This window comes from Hibiscus syriacus, unplaced genomic scaffold, assembly GCF_006381635.1.
Source record: "Hibiscus syriacus cultivar Baekdansim isolate YM2019G1 unplaced genomic scaffold, ASM638163v2 tig00110865_pilon, whole genome shotgun sequence".
Classification (NCBI taxonomy): domain Eukaryota; kingdom Viridiplantae; phylum Streptophyta; class Magnoliopsida; order Malvales; family Malvaceae; genus Hibiscus; species Hibiscus syriacus.
Genome location: NW_024062894.1, coordinates 1,098,937 through 1,121,638, shown reverse-complemented (window position 1 = coordinate 1,121,638; position 22,702 = coordinate 1,098,937).

Below are 22,702 nucleotides of genomic sequence, written 5' to 3'. Positions count from 1 at the left end.
GCTGCTCATCGCAAACCTTTCTAGCATTTTCTCAACATAACCCTCGTTGAGATAGCCACAGTGTCCTTGAGTCTCTGTTCCTGTAAATTTTCATTCCAAGAATTTTCTTTGCAGCACCTAAATCATTCATATTAAATTCCTGACTCAATAAAGTTTTCAAACCGATAACATCATCCATGTTCTTCACAGCAATTAACATATCATCAACATACAGTAACAGAAAAATAAAAGAATCATCATCAAGGCTCTTAACATAGACACAACAATCATACTCACATCGCTTCTAGCCAATCTTCATCATATAGGATTCAAACTGTTTGTACCATTGTCTTAGAGACTGTTTCAACCCATATAAAGATTTCTTCAATCTGCAAACTAAATGCTCATTTCCAGGTTGAGTGAAACCTTCAGGCTACTGCATGTAGACCTGTTCCTCTAAATCACCATGCAAAAAAGTAGTTTTCACACCCATCTGCCCTAAATACAAATCCCAACTAGCCACCAATGCAAGTACTGCTAGGATTGAAGTGTGCCTAACCACAAGAGAAAAAATTTCATCATAATCAACTCGTTTCTGCTGTGAAAAAACCCTTTGCTACCAAACGAGCCTTAAACTTCTCCCCCTCTTTTTTTGTTACTGCTGGTTTCTTCTTATACACCCATTTGCAACCAATAGGCTTCTTACCCTCAGGAAGGTGAACTAACTCCCATGTGTGATTGTGATTCAAAGACTCTATCTCCTCAACCATGGCAACCATCTACTTGTCGTTTTCCTAAATAGTAACAAAATCATGAAAAGTAATCGGATCATTAATGCTAACAGTAAGTGCAAAAGAAACCAAGTCTTCAAAACCCAATATGTTCGAGGGCTTTATATTCGTCCGTCTCACCCTGTCTTTGGCGAGACTATAATCCTACAAATCATCCATAGCGGAACCACCAGAAGTCGATTGAGAAGTTTCTATTTTCTCAACTGAAAACTACTCGAAATCCACCACTGTAGTGTCTTTCTTCTGCTGCAACATGGGCTGTTCGTCAAAAACAACATCTCTACTGATCACAATTTTCTTCACAACTGGATCCCAGAATTTGAATCCTTTGACACCTGTCTTGTAAGCCAGAAAAATGCACTCCTTTGATTTTGCATCAAGTTTGGATCTCTCATCAGCAGGTACATGCACATAAGCAGGACAACCAAAAATCCGTAAGTGATCAAAAGTAACATCATGACCAATCCATACCTCTTCTGTAACTTTCCCAGCCAATGATTCCCTTGGTGATATATTGATAAGATAGCATGCCATGCTAACAACCTCAGCCCAGAAGTGTTTGGGAAGCCCCACATTCAACCGCAAACATCAGGCTCTTTCATTCAATGACCTGTTCATCCGTTTCGCAACACCATTCTGATATGGTGTCTTGCGCAATGTAAAATGTCTCTTAATCCCATGCTCCTTACAAAAGTTTAGAAACTGTGAATCTTTGTACTCCGTACCATTTTCATACCGCAAACACTTGATTTTTCATCCTGCTTGGTTTTCTACCTCAGCTTTCCACAGCTTGAACTTCTCAAAAACGTCAGACTTCTGTTTCAAAAAATACACCCAAACTTTCTGTGAAAAATCATCAATAAAAGTAACATAATACCTAGATCCACCCAAAGACGATGTCGTGGAAGGCCCCTATACATCAGAATACACATAATCAATAATCCCTTCAGTTGTGTGCTTCCTAGTCTTGAAACGAACTTTAGTATGTTTACCAAGAACATAATACTCGCAAAAATCGAGCTTACAACTTTTAACATCATGCAACAGATTTCTGTTATGTAATTCAACCATGCCACGTTCAGTAAGATGAGCAAGTCACATATGCCACAATTTGGTAGTATCATCACAAGACTCAACAGAATGAACTCCACCTACAACGGTACTCTCTAACAATCAGTAAATATTCGCTGCAATCATCTTTCCTTTCATCACAATCAAAGCTCCTTTAACAATCTGAATGGTTTCCCTATCCTCATAAGTCTTAGGGATAAAACCATTCTTGTTCAAAGTGCCCAGAGAAATCAAATTCTTCTTCAAATATGGGATATTCCGAACACCACACAACGTCTGAACAGAACCATCATACATCTTAATTCGGACATCACCAATATCAACAATATTGCAACATCAATCATCACCTAAATAAACAGAACCAGAATTAATCGACCTGTATGTTGAAAATCATTCCCTATTTGGCGTGATGTGATGAGAACATCCAGAATCAAGAATCCAAGCATTCGTCAATTGAGTCATTAAAATAGAGAGCATATCACCCTCACTGCAATCAGAATTGTCATCCTCGACCACATTCATAGACTTGGATGAGTCATCACGCTTCTCATCAGTCTTTTTTTTCTACTTCGGACAATCTCGCTTCATATGTCCCGCCTCCTTGCACTTGTAACAGTGAATTGTCTTCTTAACCCTAGATTTGGATATGAAATTTCGCTTCCCAGACCCTGCCTTCTCTAGCTTCCGTCCACGGTCTCGATTACCCTTCACATATAAGCTATCAGCTTGAGAGTTTTCCCATGCATTCTGCTTCCGCTGGTTGTGAGCCAACAAGGTTGTAGTAATCTCCTCAACTTTGATAGTCTCTTTTCCATATGTAAGAGTAGTTACCATGTGTTCGTAAGAGGGAGGCAATGAACACAACAGAATCATCCCTTTATCTTCATCCTCAATTTTCACATCAAGCCGAGCCAAATCAGAAACGATTTGATGGAAGACATTCACGTGTTGCGCCAAATCATGATCATCCTGCATCTTCAGCCCATACAGCCGCTGCTTTAGATACAATTTAGTCGTTAAGGATTTGGACTTAAACTGACTTTCCAACTTCTTCCAAATTTCATCTGGAGACGATAGATGCATGACGTGATACATGACCTCATCCGCCAAACATAATCGTATGGTTTCTACCGCTCACTGCTGCAATTATTCCTAATCTTCATCCTCCATCGACGTCGGCTTTGTAGGTCGCAAAGCCTTCAGGATTCCTTACTGCGTCAACATATCCTTCACCCTTGTTTGCCATAATCCGAAGTTACCCTGACCATCGAATTTCGTAACTTTAAATTTGGCTCCTGACATCTGATACCAATTGTTGAATAATCGGGTAAAGAAAATAGAAAGAACACAAGAATTTTAACGAGGTTCAGTAATGTGCTTATGTCATCGGTGCCTTAATCGGTGCTAGTTTTTCATTCAATATCTCATAGGTTTAGGTTACATCTCCTTTTATAATAAATAAACCATGGTATATATTTACAAAAATAACCCTGTACCATACAGCATGGCCACAACCCTTACATCCCCAACCCACATAATTGTAACCCCCACTACGAGACTTTCTCAGTATATTTATGAGCCATACCTAACAATCTCAATCCACGATTCTTATTTTCGTAGAAATTATGTGTAGTATTCTTAAGTGCTTATTCTTGAAAGGGGTCATATTATGGTTACTATGGATTTTTTGATAATGCATTATAATTTGGTATTTCTTTTGTTATTAGTGTGAATTTTGTTTGAAGAAATAAATTAACCATCTATATGTGGACTCTTTACAATCAAAGAAAAGATGTCACAAGAACTCTTGAACATAAGAAATAAAGAAATGCTAATAAAACGGTAACGATAAGAACTATATCACCGTGCTTTAGTTATTATGTGAAACTTCAAAAAGTGGTGACTTGAATTTGACACTGAGGAGCTTACTTATTCAAAGAGAAATTTGTGAAGCCTCATAAATTGTTAAAACCTGAGCATCGTAAATGGCCAAAAACTATTTTATCTCAAACTCGAGAAAATTGAGTGATTGCAGATCTAGAGAAACATGAGTCCTCGCCTTATTATAGTGAAAAAGGTCATCACATGCCAAATAATTATGGAGATAGATGAAGAGACAATGACAACAAAGTGCAGGAATATGATTATGTAGATAACTTTGCCAGTTACTAACGTTACTAAAAGAAAATTTAACTCAACTTTTTTAAGAATTCTATATTAGCCGATTAACAAAAGTGATTTGGATTAAGTATAATATTAATTGTAAATGAAGGATTAAATTATATCAAACTAAAGAACAATGACTAGCGTAGCATAGATCCGAGTCTAAAAAAATCAATAATGGAGGTATATGGTTTAAGCTTGGTTCCTAATATGCACGTAAAATATCACTTGCTTGCTGCTAAAACTTATCTAAGTTTGTACAATGTCGTATTGAATCCCAACACATGGACCTCATTCGATGATGAAGTCAGCCCATGCAATTGGTTTTACCAATTCTCATTACACTTAAAAATCTTAATTGTTTTTGCTCAGTTGATAATGAACAACAAGATCATGCAAAAGTATATGAATATATATATGCCCATCTCCATGATTAAAATAGGAACATGTCACTAAAAAAGATGTACAAGTCTCTGAACTGAAACCTTTTTTTATATTTGTATATATATATATATATGCATATATGTGTGTGTATATATATATATACATATGTCGTTCTCCAATCTTTAGCAGCTTATAATATACAAAATAGAAAAAACTTAACCCTTGTTCTTCAACTGCCTAGATATGAAGATTTTCTTCTCTTTCATCATCTTTTGCTTTCTGTTCCTGGTAAGTAAAATCAATAATTAATCCGTTTCTCTCTTCCTAGGTGCTAACTAAGTTGAACAACTCGAATTTAATTCGTTTGTGAGGAACTCGTTTGTCAGGAAACTCGTTTGTCAGGAAACTCATTTGTCAGGAAACAAAGGTAATCTTCTCTCCGTTATACTTTTGGGTTATTGTTTTTCTTTATTTCTTGAATCTTTCTCACATGGAAAAAAGGTAATCAAATTCATTTTAAGTTCTTCCTGCCTCTCTCTTTAAGAATAAAACATGAGTTTGTTTAGATCTAAATGCTTGATTTCGATGAAACATCAGTGAAAATGATTAGTTCTATACTATGCAGTTGTATATATGCACCCTTATAATTTTTATAAAATAACATAGATACACTTTCTCCCATAAACTGTTATCAATTTAAAAGTTTTATAATTTAGGAGTGATTAGTTCTATACTATGCAATTATTATTATGCACTAAATCTGATAGTTTAATGCTTATGTTTAGGTTCTAACTTTCTCTATAATATTAGCAATTAACATTTGAAATTAAAACTCCAGAAATATGAAATGGATAAGAGTTGGATGGATTTCTCAAATGTAAGCGTCGAATATCGAAATGAAGTTGAAAACTTTCTAAATTTAGCTTTTATGAATGCAAGCCAATAGAATATGATTCTTTGCCCTTGTAAGAAGTGTGTTAACATTAATTGGCACATTCGTGAAGTTGTGTACGAGCATCTAGTTGTTTTTTAATTTGTTTAGGGTATAGAAAATGGATATTTCATGGAGAGTTTATATCAGGTAGATCTTCTTCCACGAGTTATTCGACTTATCCTGCTCCTTCTCACCATCCAACTGTTAGAGAAGATGACATCGAAGGGATGTTACAAGATGTATTTAATATGCACAATCATCATCAATCTATTATAGAAAATGATTGTGACAATGATGTTAATGATTTCATTGAGATGGGAAGAAGTGGATGTGATGAAGAGCCAAATGGAGAAGTGGCAAAGTTTTACAAGTTGCTGAATGAAATTAATGAACAACTTTATAAGGGATCAAAATATTCAAAGCTATCTTTCTACATTCGTCTTTTCCACTTAAAATGCTTGGGAGGGTGGACTGATAACTCTTTTACGCAATTATTAAAGTTACTAGGATTTGCGATATTTTCATCTCATACCTAGGCTACAAAGATTGTTTATGTCCTCCAAGACTGCTGAGTCTATGAGGTGGCATCATGATGATAGAACCGATGATGGATTATTATGACATCCTGCGAATTCTTTAGCTTGGAAGTCATTTGACAACAAGTATTCAAGTTTTACGAGAGATCCTCGAAATGTCAGGCTCGGTCTTACAACTGATGGGTTTAATCCTTTCAAATTATGAGTACTTCGTATAGTACTTTTCATGTTATACTTGTTCCATACAATTTGCCTCCATGGATTTGCATGAAACAATCATCTTTTATCTTATCCATGATAATCCCTAGAGAGAAAGGTCCCAGAAATGATATTGATATTTATATGCAGCCGTTTATTGAAGAGTTGAAAAAGTTATGGGTAGGGGTTGAAACATATGATGTGTTGAAGAATGAGAACTTTAATTTACTAGCGACTTTATTATGGACAAATAATGATTTTCCTACGTATGCAAATTTGTCTGGTTGGAGTACCAAAGGTCGTTATGATTGTCCTTGTTGTGTTGCACAAACATATTCGAAGTGGTTGTATAATGGAAAGAAGTTCTCTTATATGGGACATCGTCGGTGGTTAGCTGATAATCATAGATTTAGATGTCAAAAGAATATGTTTGATGGTGATGAAGAGTTTCGAAAAGCTCCTAAACAAACAAACAGGTCTGATATATTCTCCATGTTTAAAAATATCAATTTTACTTATGGAAAGATGAATCAACCAACTAATACACGATCAAAGAAAAAGGCAAAAAAAGTGAATGAAGAGCTTGAAGTTGACCAACATAGTGATGATGAGTCTGATAAAGAGGATGATCCAAATGAGGTAGACTTGTGGAAAAAGATGAGTATATTCTTCGAGTTGGCTTATTGGAAGAATAAGATTTTGAGACATAATCTTGATGTCATGCATATTGAGAAGAATGTTTGTGAGAATATTATCGGGACCATTCTGAATGATGGCAGAAAATCTAAACATAATCTCAAGAGTCGACTTGACTTAGTCGAAATTAGAATTCGACATATCTTCATCTGCAATTACATCCTAATGGAAAATATTTCTTGTCGCCTTCTATTTTTTCTCTTTCTAAGAAAGAAAAAGAAGTGTTTTCACGGTGTTGAAGGATATAAATGTCCCAGATGGGTATGCATCAAATATATCTTGATGTGTTAGTGTTAAAGATCGAAGACTTTATTCTTTAAAGTCATATGATTATCGCATATTAAATCAAGATTTACTGCCAGTAGCTGTAAGCGGTTGCATGTCGAGTAAGGTGACGTATTTTATCATTGAACTTTCTAATATAATGAAAGTCATCTATGGGAAAGTTCTGATGGTTGAAGAACTTGATAAACTACAAGATCGAGCCGGCTTGACTTTATGAAACTTGGATAAGATATTTCCGCCTTCATTCTTCACAATTATGGTGCATATGCTAATTCATCTTCCTTATGAAGCAAGAGTTGGTGGACCAGTTTTCTATCGATGGATGTACCCTATAGAGGGGTGTTAATTGAATTATATGTTTCAAATGACTAGTGATTATACCTTTTAATAAAATGTATTTACATAGTATGTTGGTTTGTGTATAGGTTCTTGGGCAAGTTGAAGTCTTACTGTCGTAATAAACGTTATCCGGAATGATCAATTGCTGAAGGATATTTGGCAGAGGAATGTGTGACATTTTTCTCTAGATATTTGGGAGGGTTTAACATCATTTTGCTGAAGGATAGAAATGACTTACCTCAACATTATTTGTTTGGAAGTTATGGTCAACCACTAGGGAAAGTTGAAATTGCACACTTAGATGACATGTATTGGGTACAAGCACATCGATATGTTATTTTCCATCACGATTCAATAGATCCATTTTGCACGTAAGTCTTTCGGACCCAATACTAATGAAATTTCATAATGTTTTATGTTTATTATTCTTTAATGACATAATATATTTTTTAGTGAGTTTAAAGAAGTCTTGAGATCTCGTGCACGCTCCCGAAGATTACATCAGTGAGAGATACATAAGTTATTCACATAAACTTTTCATGAATGGTTAGGCTAGATGGTAAGCAACTAAATCTTTCCACATAGTTATAAATAATATATGTCTTTCTTTTGATATCGACATCAATGAAAATTAATTCACCATTAATGTGTAATAGGTTTGGAGTGGGAGAGAAGTTAGTGAAGATGTTAAATGGCTTTCACAAGGTTCGAATAGAATAGTTAAAAGATATAATGCCTTCCTCATTAATGGGTTCAAGTTCCACACGAAATCTCGTGAAAGATTAAGGAGGACAAAAAATTTTGGAGTCGTAGTTACTTCTTTAACTACAAGTTATGCTAGTGTCAGGGACAATAATCCTTTGGAGGGAGATGTTGATTATTATGAAATTCTTATGGACATTATTGAGTTATATTATTATGGAATATGAAAGGTTTTGTTGTTTCGGTGTGATTGGGTTGATGTAAACAGTACTCGAGGCATAAAAAGAGATAAATTCAGTTTTACAATGGTTAATTTCTCTCAATTAATTCACATTGGTCAATGATTAATGGATGAACCTTATGTCTTTTCTTCTCAAGTGAAACAAGTTTTTTACTCTCACGATCCAATGGATGACGGTTGGTATGTTGTGCTCCGTAATACCCCCAGAGACTTGATAGAGGGGATGGAAGTATAGATGACATTGAAACAAGATCAGAGTCTTTACCTCTTGTAGCACAAAACTTGGATGAAACTATCAATAATAAAACACAATTTCAATGGGTTCGGGAGGATGTTGATGAAGATATTTATGACAACTGATATTACATAAGAATGTCATAAGATTTTATATCTTAATTAATTAATTTATTTATAATGTTATAACTTTTAACATGTTGTTTTCAATATATTCATTAATTAAACCGTTTTCTTACTAAAAATGTTGTTTGATTATTACAGATATCATGTCGAGGAGAAAAATAAGTGATTTGCGGATTGTTCGAGCTTCTGAAGAGCATGAACAAACAAATAATGAGGAATCGAATGTTGTTGACTCTTCGGAAGTTCCTATAACTGTTGAAGAAGCTGTAGAAATTCAAGGTAATGTTCAACACTTTATTTAATAGTTTGTTCATTTTGAAAACTTACATTTAATAATTTCTTATATAGTTGAAAATGTTGGAACACACAAGACTAGAGGACGTACAATGTTGAAGAAATTATACCAGCTTCCTCTTGGGCACCGTATCAAAGTTTCAAGAAATGATCTAGTTACTTAGGCATAGTTGGACGTAATGCTAATCTTTTACCGATCAATTATGAGTCATGGAACGAAATGCCTAATAGTAACAAAAATCAGGCTTTGGATTTTGTTAAGGTAATAATGTCATTATAATAGATACTCTATAATAATTCAATAGTAATTTATACTTACTTTGAACGCTTATTCGCTGTATAGGAGAAATTTTCTTTAGAAGTCTCTGACGATTATTTGAAGAAAGTGTTAGGGAAGAGATGGAGAGACCACAAGAGTTCATTAAAAAAGAAATACTTCAAGAATGATCTCAGCCTTGAAGAGAAGCTACAAATTATCCCGCCTGGAATGCTCAGGTATCAATGGGAAGATACAATTAGATTTTAGAGTTGAATAAAAGGACAGACATGATGTATTTTTCAAAAATAATTTTAATGAATTATAATATTAACTTTATAAGTGGTTGTTTGAAATTGTAGGACCGAGAGCATGTTGGTGTTGCTAGCAGGAAACAAAAAAATTTTACTCACACGGCTGGATCGAAGAGCTTTGCTTGTATAGCTAATGACGAGGTATTATAGATTATTCACATAGTTATTTGTATTCCATGTACATACTAACTCGAATTTAATATATTATGGTACATTGTAGGAAAATACATATGGTTCTAAAGTTGCCCGAATCAAATTCTTCGACACGATACATACAAAAAAAGGATGACAATCCTAAGACTGCTGAAGCTGCAGAAATTATGGTACATTTATTGGATAGAAAATTTGAATTATGTTTTATTTATATATGTAGTATGACATTTTTATTTGAATTAATTATTTACTTTATTATTAGGAAAAATTGAGGGATAAAAGGGCGGAGTATAAAGCTACGGCTTCGAGTCATGGTCTTGTTAATGTGGATGACACTGAAAATCAAGCTATTAATGATGTTTTGGGTCCTAAAAGATATGGTCGGGTTCGCTGTCAAGGATCATTCGTTACTCCCACCAAATATTTTGGATCCAGTTCATCTCAGTACATGTCATCACAGTCTCAGTCTTCCCAAATAGAAGTTAGTTGTTAAAACAAAAGTTGGCTGAAATGGATCAACAAATGGCTAACATGAAAGTCGAAAATGAAGCGAGGGAAGTAGAGAGAGAAGCAACGGAAGGAGAGAGAGAGGCAACATATCAGCAGAAATGTAAAGAATTTGAAAATCGTCTAGAAGGTATGATGTAGATGATACAGAAAGCGCAACCTCATAATCCACCATCTTAGGTCTTATTTATGTTATATGTTTTGTTAATGTTACTAAAAATGTTTAATTGCATCACTTTCACGTTAATGTAGACTTTTATTTACTATAATTGATTTGATGTTGGTTGTTATAGAAATAGAGTTTGTTGTTATAGATGTCATGTTTGTTGGATAATGGAAAAGGTTAAAAAAAGATTTGGGGTAATCTAAGAAAAAAATTAATTATGTGTTCATTGCGGTGTTTGTAATAAAAAACGCCGCTAAATAACAAAAACAATACCGGCATTTTACATAAAAACTCCACAAAAAGTTTAGATAATCTGCGGCGTTTGTATCAAAAAATGCCGCTATATACCAGACCTTTTGCGGTGTTTGTTAAAAATGCAGCTATAGATATAGAGCTTTTGCGGTGCTTTTTATCCAAAAAAACGCCACTAAATATCTCAACCTTTTGCGACATTTTTAAAAACACCGCTATAGATATAGACCTTTTGCAGCGTTTTTAATCCAAAAAACACAGTTATATAGCTCGACCTTTTGCGGCTTTTTTAATCCAAAAAACACTGTTATATATCTCGACCTTTTGCGGCGTTTATTAAAAAACGCCGCTATATCTCTTCATCTATTGCGGCATTTTTTGTTATCAAATGTCGGGAACTTTAGCAGAACTGGTTTGCCCGGCACTTCTTGCGGCCTTTTTCATATCGCCGCAAGCGTTTTTAGCGGCGCTTAAAAATGTCGCTAATCCTTTTTTTTGCTGTAGTGTCGGTGAAAAAATTATCCGAACTGTTTGTTATTTCAGGGTTAAAGATTCAGACTTTAACTTTAATAAAATTTGGAGCTTAAAGGCACCATCAACGGTAAAATATTTTCTGTAGATGCTGAAATTGAACAGGATACCTACTAAAGAATTTCTGAATAAAAAAAAAACATGTTCAAGTTTTATGTTGGTAGTTCACATGAGATTAAGGGTACATATCTAACATTTAGAAAAAATGGTATGTATCTGACATTAAGAGGAAAAATGCTTTTGGGAAGGTATTTAAAGGGAACTTTTTCCCTTCCTAATTGAATGTAGTAAAACAACTCGCACGCACACGTTGTTGTGTCATTGTCTATTTTGTTTAGTCATGTTCAAACGCGTTTTATGGAAGAATTTTTTTGAAATTATTTTCTATAAAACTGAAATGAGATTTTTTTAAAATTATTTGTTAATTTTTGAAATTATCTGTTGACTGATATAAATTCAGAATTAACTATTGTGACATAACAGTTGTAATAGTTGTTAACGTTTGGAAGCTTGACTATTGAATTTCCAAGATTTTAACCTAGACAATTTTGGGACTAGGTTCAAATCATCAAGGCAATAGACATTAATATAATTTTCGAATTTACAGGGCTTTAATTCAGTCGTTTGACTTGTTGATTAATATCTATCATAATAGTTATTATTTTAGAACGAAACTGAATGGTTTTGAGGCCAGATTCATCGAGCTACGATAAGATAATTACATCATTTATTTAGCCATTATTTTTAAAATTAAAAATATATCTTTATGATAGATTTATGTGGACATTTTTAACCCCAGTGACAAGCCTATAAGTAGCTCATCGTTTCAGTATTTTAAGTCATCCAAATAAAAATGAATTTCATATTTCCTCTCTAAAATTCCTTTTTCATTTAAAAGCTTTTTAAGCTTTCTTTATGGTTCTAGTGTACGATTATTTGAAAATATCATGCTAACCTCGGGATGACATCCTACTGCAGCGATTACACACCAAGGAGAAATCGTTTCTAAGGCAATGGTTAATGCCATGACACACTTATTTTTATCGTTTATTTTGTTTTACTATGATCCAGTCAGTGCAACAGTTTTATTTTTTTTAGTTTCTTACCAACAATTTAAAAATATTTATTAAAAATATTTATTAAAAATATTTATATTGCAAAATGTCAAAGCCCGTGTCAATGCTTATTCTTGACATTTCAAAGCTAGACGAACTCGATGGAACCAATTATCAGAGGTAGTCCCTACGAATAATCATATTCTTCGAGTAACATGATATTGACTATGTGTTGCTCAAGTTGTCACCTCAGTCATCATCGACTCCATCATTCTTAGACGTTTCTTTCAACGTTGTTGGTAGTGACTTGCTCTTATCCCTATAAGCGAAGTCCTTCAGCCTGTTTTTGTTCTTGCTCCTACCCAGGTGTTCATTGACAAGTACGATAAGCACAACAACACTGTTCATGGCTTTCTCCTAAGTCACATGTCGAACAAATTGTTTGACATGTTTCTCGAGGGGAGAAGTAAAAAGATATATGGGACACACTGGAGAAGAAGTATGGAGCTATTGATGTTGGTATAAAGAAGTGTGTGGTCGTCGAGTGGCTCAAATTCCATATATCTGATGATAAGCTGATCATAGATCAGGTCCATGATAAACTTCTACTTTCATGTAATGGAGATTATGTATGGAAAGGTTATTTAAACTGAGGTTTATTTATAACTGAAACACAATTTAACAAAAGCAAAAAAATCACAACTTTTTTTTATATTGTTGAGACTCTCGGTATATGACATGCTAGATTAGGGCATGTGAATATTCAATCCCTTAAGAAACTTATTAAAATGAATCTTTTTCTTCATCTAAATGTGAATATCTTTAACAAATGTGAGATTTGAGTAGAAGTAAACCATGCTAGACCGTATTTCAAAACCTTTTCTAAATGAAAGAATAAATTGTTAAAACTTATTCATACCGATATAGCAGACTTTAAAAAATTTGAGAGTAAGAAAGGTAAACACTATGACATAACTTTTGTAGATGATTTTTCAAGATATACAAAGGCATATCTCCTTAGAATTAAAGATGAAGCTAAGAACGTCTTACTTATTTATAAAGAAGAAGTTTAAAGTCAGCTTAATAGGATAATAAAATGACTTAAGTCCAATAGAGGTGGTGAATACATATCTAATTTTCTTAAAGAGGTGTGTGAGAATAATGAGATAATTCATGAAACCTTTGTCCCTATTTTCCTCAACATAATTTACTACCTGAGACGAAAAGTAGACCCTTAAAGGAGATGATAAACTCTTTACTTTTAAGTTCTGGGTTATCCGGTAAGATGTGGGATGAAGTCATTCTGTCAGTAAATCACATATTAAATTGAGTACCTCATAAGAAATTAGATTGTACCCCATACGAGTTATGGAAGTGTTAGTCATCTAATTTTTAATACTTGGAAATGTGGGGTTGTTTAGAAAATTTTGGTTTGCCTAACTTTAAGAAGTCCACCATTAGTCCTCAAACTATTGATGCAATCTTTATCGGGTATGCTTCAAACAATGTTGGATACAGATTCATGCATCCACATGACTTCTCTATTTGTGAATCTAAGGTTGTTGGGTTCTTTGAAGATAACTTTTTTTAAAGAAACTTAGATTAAGTGTTAAAACAAAATTAGAAAATCGTGCCTCATCTTCTTACATTCCTACATAGGATACTCTAGAGATAGAATTATAGTCTAGGAGAAGTAAAAGAGAAATGGTAGAAACTAATTTTGATTTAGATTTCCTAACTTTCTTTATTTCTGAAATAAGTGATGTGGATTCAATTTTTGTTCCTATAGCTCAGGCTTTCCTATTAGATGAGGATCCAAAGTCATATTATGGAGTTATAAATTCTATTTATGTTAGTTTCTAGAGAACTAAAATAAATGATGAACTAGAGTCAATAATGTCTAATCACAAGTGGGAGTTAGTTGATTTTCCTACAAGATTTAGACTTAGAACTACAAGATTTGCTTACAAGATTTAGATCTACAAGATTTGTCTAATCAATTTTAAGTAGGTTTTTAGAAGCATACTTAGACCAGATGGGTCAATCCAAAGGTATAAAGCAAGACAGTCAAAGGGTTCACTTGGAAGTTTTGTGTAGACTTCTTTGATATATACTCTCATTTCATGAAAATTTCAACGATCTGCATCTTATTTGTGATAGTGTCCATTCACATGTTGTGTGTACATCAAATAGATGTAAGACTATATTTTTTATAGAGATCTAGACGAGGATATCTAAATGGAGCAACCACCAGGTTTTTAAGCACCTGGTATGGAAGGTAATGTGCGTAGACTAAAAAAGTCATTTTATGGCCTTAAACAAGCTCCAAAATAACGGTAGGAGAAATTTCACAAAACCATTATGAATTTTAATTTTATTATTGTTGACACCCATTTTCGTCCGACTTGTTATTATTATTATTTATTATTATCATTTATTATTATTATTATTATTTTATTAATAATAATTTATTTTACATTTTTGTAGGCCCAAAAACTGAAGCCCAATACTGCAGACATGTCCAAAGACCTCAACCCGAACCTGATTACAGTGAACCCAACTTGACTCGTTCAACTAGGATTTCTGAACCCTAGCCGCTAACTTGTTACCAGCCACCGCGAAGGAGTAGAAGAGTTGCACTGCTAGAGCATGCAGGTGTCACCACCAGAGCTCCATGCCGCCACCTTCATAAAGCTGGATTCAAGTTGCTCTTGTTCCAGAAAAATTCACCAAAATAAAAATCATATCCAATCCCAACATATCCGAAAAATCCGGGAAATATACCTAGAAAATCCAAGATCCCAACAGTAAACCCATTACCCACCATCATCACCTCTATGCCATAGCTTCACCAAACACACAGAAGCATGGTTTGAAAATGACAGGCATCCATATCAAAAAGGGAGAGGAACCAGTTCAAAAAAAAGATCAATAGACAAGAAACCGAAAAAGAAAAGGGGGTGCCATTTTTCGGTCACAAAAAGAAAAAAGAAAATCGAGAGGGAGATGAGAAGAATCACCCACCTTGATGCTCGTCGGTCATCTCGAGGGTCGCTGGAGTAAAAGAAATTGAAGAGATCTCCTTAGATTTACAACATTTGAGGCACTTTTGGTCTAATTAAAGCCCGAACCCTTATTCAAGGTGTGATAAGGATTCATTTGGTGGTCTTCTTTCTCCTCCTTATCATCGATGAACGATGGTTAGCATCGATCAGTAATGGTTGCAGAGCATCTATTGATGACTCTCCCTTTTCTCTCTAAGTTAGAAGAGGAAGAGAGAAAATGAGTCTTTTTTTAGGTGGCAGAGAAGTTAAGGGGGGTGATGTTAAGGTTTTGAACCCTAAAAGAAGGCTTTATAGACCAAATGAAATAGCGCCATTTTGACCTCTCTCAACCTACGTGTTCTGGTCTTTTGGGGATAATAGCACGTTTGGTCCCCTCATTTTGTAAGCCACCCTTTTTAATTGTGAATAAAAAATTAATTCTTCTTGTTTCGAGCCACTTACTTGTGTTTTAGTTCATTTTTGTCCCTATTTGGTTATTGATGCATCTTTAATGTTTTTTATTTTGGTTAGGTATTTTTATTAACTTTCATTTTAATCCCTAGTTTTCCCATTTCATTGCTTTGTTATTTTTTATTTTTTTACCACTAATTTATGATATTTCCATTTTGGCCACTATCTATGTTTTATTTGAGTTATTTTCATTACTAATCTTTGTTATTTCTGTCGGGTTGTAGTTATTATTTTAAATTATCAATTTGTACATCTAGACCTTGTGTTTTTATCATTTTATTTTAATCCTTTTTTTTTTGCATATATGTTTCATATTTTAAATAGCATTTAACATATTTTAAAAAATTATATGTTAAGTCCATAATATAATACTATATGTATATATTGAGTTAATGGTTTGACCTTGTATATATATTTTTTTCGATTTAGAATTAATTTTTTTGAAAAGTTTCAAAATACCCTTTTTTATTTGCCAATATTTTTGTGTCTTGCTCGAATGTTTTTAAGAACATTTATCGTAGAATGGGCGTGAAAAGTATTGCTTGATAGAAGTAGTGTGATTCCATATGACATATGAACGAAAAGTGAACTTGAAATAAACGAATCCTTTTTTTTATTTTCCAATATTTTTTATCTTGCTCAAATGCTTTCAAGAATATTTATCGTAGAATGGGCGTGAAAAGTACATCTTGATCGAAGTAGTGCGATCTGACACGACATTTGAACAAAAAGTAAACTCGAGATAAGTCGAGTTTATTTTTATAAAAAGATAATTAATTTGTTTTTATTCAAATGATGAAATGCATGTTTCTTTAAATAGCAAGTTATTTATGCAATTACTGATATTCAATTTATATGTGATTTGTGTTTTTTGAAGACGTTGGGGAGGGGAACATTTCTCGTATAAAGAAGATATAAATGGGTAGCCTTCCCATTAGAGGATGTGCAAATCCCATGATTTATTCTCAAATTAATGAATATTCCGTAATAATTAATTCAAAATAAATTATTCAATAAAAGGATCACACTTTAAATATTGATTCAAATTTACAATGTCCACCATTTACGACAATGTATAAGCAATTAGGTACCATATTTGGGCGTTGTGGGGGTGCTAATCATTCCCCACGAGTAATCGACTCTCGGATCCTAAAAAATAAAATTTTGGTAAATACATACCAACTTTTGTCTTTTAAATGATTTTGTTTCCTAAATTGTTTTAAAAGACATTTTAGGTACTCGACCAGCCTAACCTAAAGGTAGATGGTGACTCCTAATCAATTTAATCAAATTAAATCAAAAATCCCAATTTCTTAATAAAGTCATAATTGTTTTTTAAATAAACAAATTTCAAAAAATGGTTATGACAATTATTACTAGTGTGGATGCATGTGTGTATTTAAAGATGCTATGTCGTCATAAGTTTTTTTGTTGATGACATGTTGATATTCAATACCAACGTTAAATCCATCAATAAAATGAACAAAATATCTACTAAATTTGATATGATAGACTTAGGAGACGTTAATGTTATCTTAGGAGTTGAGGTTACCAAAACTGAAAATGGATTCTCTTTAAATCAAACAAACTACTTTGAGAATATGTTAAAGAAATTTGACAATTTTGACGTCATCCCTATTAGAACACCTTATGAATCTAATATACGACTCTTTAAAAATAAAGGAAATAGTTTTTATTGACTAGAGTATGCTAAAATAACCATGAACATAATTTTCTTAATGAACTATACTCTGTCTGATATTGCATATGTTGTAAGTAGGTTGAGTAGATATACCCATAATCACAGTAGTGAACAATGGATTGCACTTAGACTCTTACTAAAGTATCTTAAAGGTATTATAGATTAGAAACTTGAGCTCATTCACCATCCTCTAGTTTTAGTGATATATTGTGACTCCAACTAGGTTACCAATAATTATGAAGTAAGCTCTACAAGTAGATATGTATTTACCATAGATGGCGCAACGATCTCGTGGAAGTCTACCAAGCAAACCTATATCACCCATTCTACTTTAGAGTCATGTTTTATTGCTCTTGACTTAGATGAGAAAGAAACTGTGTGGCTTAGAAATTTGATAACAGAAATACACTTGTTGGGAAAACTAACTTCTATGGTGTCCTTAGTGTGTGATTTACAGGCTATGATATGTATGGCTCAAAACCAAGTTTACAATTGTAAGAGGAGACATATTCGCATAAGACATGAACTACCAAGGTATTTAGTAAAGAATATAATATAGTTCTTAGAGTATGTCAAGTAGGAGATGAGCCTTGTTGATCTGCTTACCAAAAGGTTAAGTTAGAAATTGATTAGGATTTGTCGAGGGGGATGGGTATAAAGCCTATTGGTTGAGGAATTCATGGTGGATACCCAAATTAGTTATCTAAGTTTAATTTGGTTAAATGAAGCCATAGAAAGACTCACAGTGTGCATTTTACTTAACTATCACTATGACAAATAATGCACATGCACAGGATGAGATTAATTACTCTTAATAAATCCATAACACATGCTTAGGGTGGTGTTAATGAGAAAGACTTGATGAATGTACCCATTTTTTGTTGAATATCTACTCTTAAGTTTACAACTCAGTTTTAAGTGGGTAGTTCTAATTGCGAAAGGACTATATGAACTTATTGCGAGAGAAAATGAGTTTTCTTAAAACTCTTAATGAATTCAACCCAAGATTTTGGGTGAACATAGTGAGAACGATGTTAAATTCAATGAATAATGAGGTTGAATATTAATTCTTAATGATTTCTTATCCTAGAGTTCGGGTGATTCATTTAAAATGAACTTGAAGAAATTCACCTTACCTATTATGAGATTGAGTTGTTGTAAAAGCACTTAATTATTTCATAGCTTAGTTTTGGGTGGTTTATGTTGACATAAACATGATGAAATAACCTATATAAGTGAGAATGATTGGTCACCTTATATGAAAAAACATTGGGCTATTTTTCTAGTACACATACTAGAATCCTAAGAAAATAGAGATATATATACACACACACATTTGTATATACTCTTTGTCTACACATCGAGGAATTCAGTGGATGAAGAGGTTGGTTGTGTGTTATGAGTTAACCCTAATCTTAGGAAGTTCAAGATTCATTCACTTACCTAAGATAAAAATTACTCATTATCATTATGTACTAGTTCCACATACTTTCACTAGTTCTAAAGGAACTAATCTCGTTATTCCTTTTTTTAAATCCAAAATTTCAAAAAAAATATTTCATATTTTGTGGGGAATATGGGTAGTGCACATGAGATTAAAAGCACATATCCCACATTGAGAATGGAAATGCCTTTGAGAAGGTATTTAAAGGGGAACTTTTTCCCTTTCTTAGTGAATGAGGTGAAACAACTCCATCGCGCACGTGCGTTGCTGATGTTTAGCTGACCTTTTTAGTTTAGTTTGTAGTTGTGCTCGTGGTCGTGGTCGTGGCAATGCTTGTCTTTGACATGTATGTGCACTTTCCTTATTTTTAAAAAATACACTAAAGAATTTCTTTGAAATTATCCTTTTTCATTTTGCAATTAACGTATTTGAGCTTCGTATTTTAGGTGGCGCTCTTCATCTTGAATGCCTCTATCGATGCTTTTATCCTTGGACTCTCTTAGCTTCACCTCAACTAGACTTTCAGCTATCGAATTAAGTTGACATTCCATCTCAAACTCTAATACTCTATGCTCTAAGAGGCACTGAATTTGATGCTTAAATACCACACAGTTGTTGATATAATGTCCTTGAGCACTTGTATGATATTCATAATTGGCATTGGCATCGTACTAATCAAGATATGGAGGCTACCAAGGCTTCAAGTACTGCAGGGTAACTTCTCGGGATTCCAATAGCTTACTGTAAAAATATCCATATGAGATAGGAACAAGATAAAAAAAAAAGAGGATTATTACTCTCTAACTTTTGGTCATCATTAGGTGTGGCTTAGTTGATTGAAGACTAGCTTTTGAAAATGGATTCGAACACTGAACTGTTGTATTTGGGTTCTTTTTATCTTTTGTTTTCACATTCTAATATATCTTGATGTCGATTGCACTTTTGGGGAACACAAATTTTCCTTGTTTAAAGCTCAATAACTCTGCTTGAATAAGGTCTCTGACTTTGCTTTTCAAGGCACCACAATCTTCTGTTATATTCCCTAAGCTTCCTATATGATAGCCACAAATAACATTAGCATTATATCCCTTAGGCTATGGTGGTTCTTTTGATTTTAACTGAACTGAAGTCACGAGGTTCCTCTCCACCAACATAGGGAACAAATTCTCATATATCAACAAGTTCTCATCACATGGCTTCTCTTCGTCCATATTTCCTTAAACTTTTACATCTTTTACTATTCCCTTGGTATCTTCTGATAGCTTGTTGATGCGAACGATGATTGTGTACGGTTCTTCAAGTTTGCTAGGGTCATCTCAACATAATGTAATCTTTTGTGCGTCTAACATTATATGATTATTTTTGTCAAGTTTTTTCCCCTCTTGTGATGATCCCTTTCCTTTGGCTAAAGCAACTATTTTGACCATAATCTTGGACATTTATTCTATCATCTCTTACAGTTCAACTTGCTCTTTGCCAAACATACAATCTCTACATGTATGACTCTCTACTCTTCCCAACCCTTCTTTAAGGTGTCATTTCCTAGTTCTATCATGGTCTACTTGATCACGAAACCCCTTGTAAATCATAAAAACTTCTAATTGATTATCGCTCACAAGCTGAAACCTTTGTTTATGTCATGATCACGTGATACAAATAAAATGGTATAAGGAACACAAGTTAGTCCATATAAGATGAAAATTAAGCAAGTACATTAATATAAATACATATGCAAATGTGAATAATGTTAATCCTGACGCCAAATATCATAGAAAAAGTTTCATTAGAGATCAAAGTCCTCGCTTTACAAAGTAGCCCATTTTATAGACATATATTCACTTGAGAGCTTGGTCTAAAGTACGTCTATGTTTCAGCTCAGATATTCATCCTTGAAAGGTTTGTCATTCAAATGCTTTAGAACATCTTGTACTTGTGTAGAGGCTTCATTCAAAACATGGCCAATATTGAATGATATCATTTCGATACCCTCTAATATTAGACGACATTCCATTGATCTACTTTGATGCTTGGTTCTTCTAGCGAGCTTCCACCTTGTTCTCTCTTCGATACATGTCTATGTATGTGACTTCTTGATTAGAAACTTCTTTCTCCCTTTAAAAGTAAACACCTAATTTTTAATAGTTGAAAATGTGGGGTTGTATAGAAAAAGTTGGTTTGCCTAACTTTAAGAAGTTCACCATTGGTCCCAAAATTGTTGATGATATATTTATCGAGTATGCTTCAAACAGTGTTGCATACAGATTCATGTATCTACATGACTTCTCTATTTGTGAATCTAATTTTGTTGTGTTCTTTGAAGATAACTTTCTTTTAAAGAAACCTATATTAAGTGTTGAAACAAAATTAGAAAATTGTGCCTCATCTTCTTATGTTCCTAAAAAGGATACTCTAGAGATAAAATTAGAGTCTAGAAGAAGTAAAAGAAAAAAGGTAGCAACTACTTTTGATATAGATTTATTAACTTCCTTTATTTCTAAAATAAGTGATGTAGACTCAATTTCTATTCCTATGGCTCATGCTTTCTTATTAGATAGGGATCCAAAGTCGTATGATGGAGTTATAAATTCTATTTACATTAGTTTCTAGAGAACTACAATAAATGATGAACTAGAGTTAGATAATGTCTAATCACAAGTGGGAGTTAGTTAATTTTCCTACAAGATTTAGACCAATCAATTTTATGTAGGCTTTTAGAAAGAAACTTAGACCAGATGGGTCAATCCAAAGGCATAAAGAAAGACTAGTAGTGAAAGGGTTCACTCAGAAGTTTTGTATAAACTTATTTGATACACACTCTCCTATCACAAAAATCTCAACGATCAGTGTCTTATTTACGATAGCATCCATTCACAAGTTGCGTGTATATCAAATAGATGTAGAGACTACATTTTTTAATGGATATCTAGACGAGCATATATGTATGGAGCAACCACCAGGTTTTAAAGCTCCTAGTATGGAAGGTAAAGTCTGCTTACTAAAAAAGTGATTTTATTGCCTTAAACAAGCTCCAAAATTGTGGTACGAGAAATTTCACAAAACCATTCTGAATTTACCTTTATTATTAATGGTGTGGATGCATATGTGTATTTAAAAATGTTTGGAACTAATTACGTTGTCATAAGTTTATATGTTGATGTTACCAAAACTGAAACGAGATTTTTTTTAAATCATTATATATTAGTTCCACAAATTTTAACCAGTGCTTAAAGAGCTAATCTTGCTATTCCTCTTTTTAAATCCAAAATTAAAAAACAATTTGTATTTTGTTGGGAATATTAGTAGTGCACATGAGATTAAAAGAACATGTCCCACATTGAGAATGGAAATTCCTTTGGGAAGGTATTTAAAGGGGAACTTTTTCCCTTCCTTAGTGAATGGGGTGAAACAAATCCCTCACGCATGTGCACTGTTGGTGTCTAGCTGACTGGTTCAGTTCGATTCATGGTTATGGTCATGTTCATGTTCGTGGCAATGCGTGTGTTCAACACATCCACACATGTTCCAACTTTTTTAAAAAAAATACTAAAGAATTTCCTTGAATTTTTTTTTGTAAAACTAAAATGAGACTTTTTTAATCATATTTATAAGTATAAAATATTTAAAATGGTGTTTTTATTTGCTATGATTGTCTCTTCATTGTTGGAATTATCTAATTACTTATATAAATTTGAAATTAATTTGTTGTGATATAAGAGTTGTAATAAATGTAAAATATTTAACCTGAAAGTTTTGGGGCTAGGTTCAAATCATCAATGTAGTAGACAGTAGTATATTTTTTAATGTACATGTATTTAGTTCAAATGTTTTTTCTTG